Below are 4971 nucleotides of genomic sequence, written 5' to 3'. Positions count from 1 at the left end.
TTTTAAAGGTAGATAATAAATCTTTAAATGTTTGAATCTGGTACCATAAAAATTAAATCTTCTACACTTGGAAAGAGATATCGCATTCATTATAAAACACACAATTAATGATAGACTACGTTGACTACTTATCACATGGTATTGTGGATGTCCCAGATATATTTTATCATGATATCTAGAAAGGATATTAATTAAAACATGCAATTAATGATACAATCTGGTGCTTCCATCTATACAAATCATTCATTGATGTACAACTGGAAAGTCTTATAGCAATTTTGGTGCATAATCATATATAGAAAACATGAGATGCATCAATATTTTGATACAATCTGCAACTTCCATATATACAGAATTTTCCCGTAGTCCTTTAGGCTTCCAAAAATGCCCATCACCACTATATATAGAAGTCTCCATCATTGTACATAGGATCATCTCCTCTTTGACACCCTCTCCTCCACGATTGTGGTAATCTCATACAGGTTGACGACCTCAAGGAGAGTGATGGCGTCGCCACCATTTCCTGTCATCCCTCGTCCCATCACCCCCCAATTAACAGGCATGAAAAAATTGAGCTGCTTGTACGTCAGTTTGCCAACACCGCTGAATTTTGTTTGTCGTTCATGAGGTTTATTCTATACACAGGAACTTGACATTTCGTCGCGTCCAGATGAAGCATATATACCAGAATTGTTGGACCATTCGTGCAATGGTCCAATGGAAGGCACAAATCAAAGAGAATTCCATGGGAAACATATACCTTCAATGCATACTACTGGATCAGGAAGTAAGGCATTGCTCATCACTATTTCATAGCATATATTTTGCTGTACACATTTGATAAACATTTTTATTTGCTGATTATGTTGATGATTCGTATATTGCTTTAGGGGACAAAAATGGAAGCCATTGCGTTCAACAATCAAGTTGTTCGTTTCAACACCATTCTTCAAACCGGCATGTCCTATGAATTCACTCGTGTAGGATTTAACCCCACTGAAATGGCAGTTGTACATTTCTTGTATCTAGACATGGAGTTTATCATGACACTAGATAGTAGGACTGTGGTTATGATTTCGGCGCACAGGATATCAACGACAATTTGTCCATTGTGTTTCCCACAATTTGGGGCCATCTACTCACTACAAGACAAACGCATAACTGGTGCATTTTTTATCTTTGTTCTTGCATATTTTGTTATAGAACTCAGGGTCTCATTCTGATTAAATCTTCACAGATGTTATTGCTATTGTTGCCTATGTTAGTAAGATACAAACTCTATGGGATCCAATATATGATAGACATGTCCCTTTGCTCGAAATTGGCCTCATGAACTTTCGGTGAGAGTCGTTTATAATATGAGATTTACATATGCTTTTTTGAGTTAATTGTTGCAAACATAAACTAAAATTTGTTTTTGTCTGTAGACGTCAGATAATTTTCCTACGCATATATGAAGAGCACGTTGGCCGTCAATTTTACCATTTGCGACGCAGCGTAAATCAGTTTGAAAAAATATCAATTACTTACATACAGTTTAATCGGAGGCGTCAATGCTTGCAAACTATGCGGGAGAGCACGTTCACCTATTCTCCTAATATTGATCATGAGGGTCATCATCTACAAGGCAGGTGTTGCGTACTATTTCAAATTTTTTTTTTATATTTTCTTGTAAAATACTATGTCATTAATATCACTGACACTTATTTTTATTTGTAGATATCCATGAAGCCAGTCTCATGACACTTGACGAAACACGTGCCTACGTCAACAATATTGTCATGGCTAGGAACAATGGACTCTAGAATTATCTCCCTGTACTCATTATCACATTCCGTCATTGATGTAAAAAGTCAATCGAAATTGTGAGTTAGGCATCTTGTTGCCAAGTGTCTTCATGTCTTATCTTATGTAATATAATCTTATTTAATAAAAATGTATGATATTCAATAAAAAAATCTTTGTGTGGTATGTGTTTTGTGCATTCAATATTTTGGTTGGGAAAACCTGAGATAAAAAAACGCGCCTATAAATGATCGACCGATAAAATCAATAAATCGGACGATAAGCCAATTTATCTCTTAATCGTGTGTCGACCGATACGTTAACGATAATAGACATCCTAAACAGGTGTAATAAATGTACGATATTCAATAAAACAAATCTGTGTGTAGTAGGTGTTTTGGGCATGCAATATTTCGGAACTAACATCTATGTCAGGAAGGATATCAATTACCGTAGACAGACTTAATGCCTCTAGATTTTAAGGTAAGGTCAATCAATAGTTTGTTTATTATTTGGAAGGCAAATAAATTTCTATTCCAATTTATGTGTCAATCAGGATCACAACCCTTCATATAATATCCGTTCGGTCCTATTTCAACGCCCAGCTCTGTCCTCACAAATTTCTGAGCACACAACACTATATTTTCACCAATGGATGGTGTGCCGGCACCCCAAGAGGCTGTCCACGCACCAGTGGATGTTCAGCTCCAAATGCACGAGGCATTGCCTGCCCCACTAGAGGATGCATACAACGTGCATGCCGAAGAAGATGCTGTCGACTACATATTTCAATGGATCATAGACGCACAAGAAGATGAGGCATTAAAGTAAGTTATCTTTTCTCCATGTTTTGTTGTAGACCATGCTGTATTACTCTCCTATACAACAGGCTAAATATATGTTCTGTTTTTGTGAGTTGAATCATTCGATAGTTTGAATTAACCACGATATTTTAGATGTGTCCAGCTCACAGCTGTTACCCGTAAGTATGTGCTTAGTTGTGTGCTATATTACTTTTGTAAGCGCGCTTTGTAACAACCAGATCAAAGCAATAAGCAAAATAAGCCAAGCTGGACACACCCCTATCGCCAAAGAAAAATTGATGAAAAAATGTTTCATACCAAATATACTTCTTTCGTAAATAACAAAGTATATCTATATTGTAGGTATGGGGAATTCAAAAAGCAAAACTTATATAATTCTGTTATTTTCATGTTATTATCATTAAGCTAACTTTGGTATAAAACAGTGTAATGTTTGTTCATCCACCAAATTTTTAATGAATGTTTATTTTCTCCTATTGGCTAACATTGTTTGGATTTATTTGTGGTACCCTAATGTAGAACAGTACATTTTTTATCTGTGATACATGTGGCCATGTTTTTTTAGACAACTAATAGATTGTTACATTAAAAAAGAGCTACCAGATTATCACACATTATTTAGCAGATTTTCAATGGAAGCAACTATTTCACTTATCTTTGCTTTCAATCAATCGTCTTTATTTATTCACGATTATCATATTTTTGGATAAAGTTATATTTTCAAAATAAGTTCGTTACAATATCCTAATGGTGATGCAGAGATATGTGGATGTTTTTTTAGTAAAAGTTGTTCTGCTTATTTTTGGTAGCACAATATGGATAAGAAGCACACGACCATACCATATCGAGATCAGCCTACGGGTCATCCGGGAAACAATTTGTCTTCATGGACAAGTTCATCCTGATTGCTTCAATATCGCAGTTCGTAAACTCGCCAGCGCTGAAGTGGAGACCACTGCGGGCACAAGGATGTTTGGAAAGAAACATTTTTTGACCTGCGGTTCCATTCTCAAGCACGGGCTCTGAGACACTCTTGGACGGAGCAAGGTCCCCGCACCACGGCTCTGATTGACAATGCTATTGTCGAGCTCTTTCTTAAATATGATGTGTTCAACTCTACAATTGTAAGAGACTGTTGGTAATTCCTATCTTAAAATTTAATTTTATTATTATATTAGCAGTTAACATGTGTCTATCTACTGCATCTTCCACAGTATCTACTACCATTTACTTGTGTGGATTCAAACTACACACTACTTGTAGTCAATATGGAGCGTGGGAGGTTTGTCCATTTTGATCCAGCCATCGACATCTATAGTCGTGGAATTAGTTTTCATAACAGTGAGTTGATGAAGGAAATCACAATGTTGAAGGAAGAATTCAACAATGTGTCCCATATGAGGATTCCTGATTGGAATACCCAACTCATGGAATGGCCTGCTGATGACATATCTTTTACTGCCAGACGGTAATATACTAAAGCAGATCACTTACAGTATGAGCACATTTATATAGTTTTTAATATATACAGTTTTTAACAGCAAAGACTCCGCTTTTCAAGTGCTACAAGAGATGGCCCACCAGACTGGTACAACGGCGTCGATGAGGTGTAAAACAGACGTAAGTACATAATAAATAGGTTTAGTGTGCAATTTATTTTCTAGACATTTATTCCATTATGTTTTTTTTGCATCTTTTATAGGATTCAATACAGCTCAGGAAGCAACTCATGATCCAAATGCTGACGATCAAACATAATGAAGCAGCTGGAAACATCCCGGTTGAAATTAGAGAAGCCTTGAGGGTCATAACGGACTGACTATGGACTGATGGGTCTAAAAATTACCGCAAGTAAATCTGTAATACATCTTTTTTAGGTGTCTGCTTCACAATTATCTATTTGGCAATACGAATAATTAGTTGATATATTTGGTTATCTATTCATTTTGTTTTACTGATATATTTAAAATTCTAAATATCAAGTCTTGGTCTATGTATGATGTTTTAGAAGCTATTGGTATTGGCATCCACTAGCTTTGTATTACCTATAAATTTTTATTGGGTTGGTGTTATACCAAACCGGTTTGGTAGTACTCATAAACCGTATTCATTTTGTATTGGACCATGCCAGGTTCACATGATTCTACAAGAGTAGCCAGTTGTCGGTGTACACGCACTGGTATCGTGGCTCGCATCCTATACTGATTCGTATCGTATAACTCCATCCATACGCACACTGGTATATGATACAAGGTTTACTTTGTCGAAAATCAACCCATACAAGCTACGGAATATTGAACTTAAAGATATGATGGTTGTAAGTCATGTACCTTGCATTGCCTTTAATCTTCAAGTATCTTCA

At 36.2% G+C, this 4971-nt stretch overlaps 1 long non-coding RNA gene across 1 annotated transcript; it reads left to right on the top strand.

Annotated features, from left to right (window-relative positions):
- The first annotated feature begins 456 nt into the window (after positions 1–456).
- Positions 457–1854, top strand: LOC123439603. Its single transcript, XR_006630122.1, has 4 exons — positions 457–787; positions 891–1164; positions 1238–1631; positions 1720–1854. It is a non-coding gene; the product is annotated as an uncharacterized LOC123439603 (long non-coding RNA).
- The last annotated feature ends 3117 nt before the right edge of the window (positions 1855–4971 follow it).

The sequence above is a fragment of the Hordeum vulgare genome, chromosome 3H (genome assembly GCF_904849725.1).
Source record: "Hordeum vulgare subsp. vulgare chromosome 3H, MorexV3_pseudomolecules_assembly, whole genome shotgun sequence".
Lineage (NCBI taxonomy): Eukaryota > Viridiplantae > Streptophyta > Magnoliopsida > Poales > Poaceae > Hordeum > Hordeum vulgare.
This window is presented reverse-complemented; position numbering and strand designations above follow the sequence as displayed.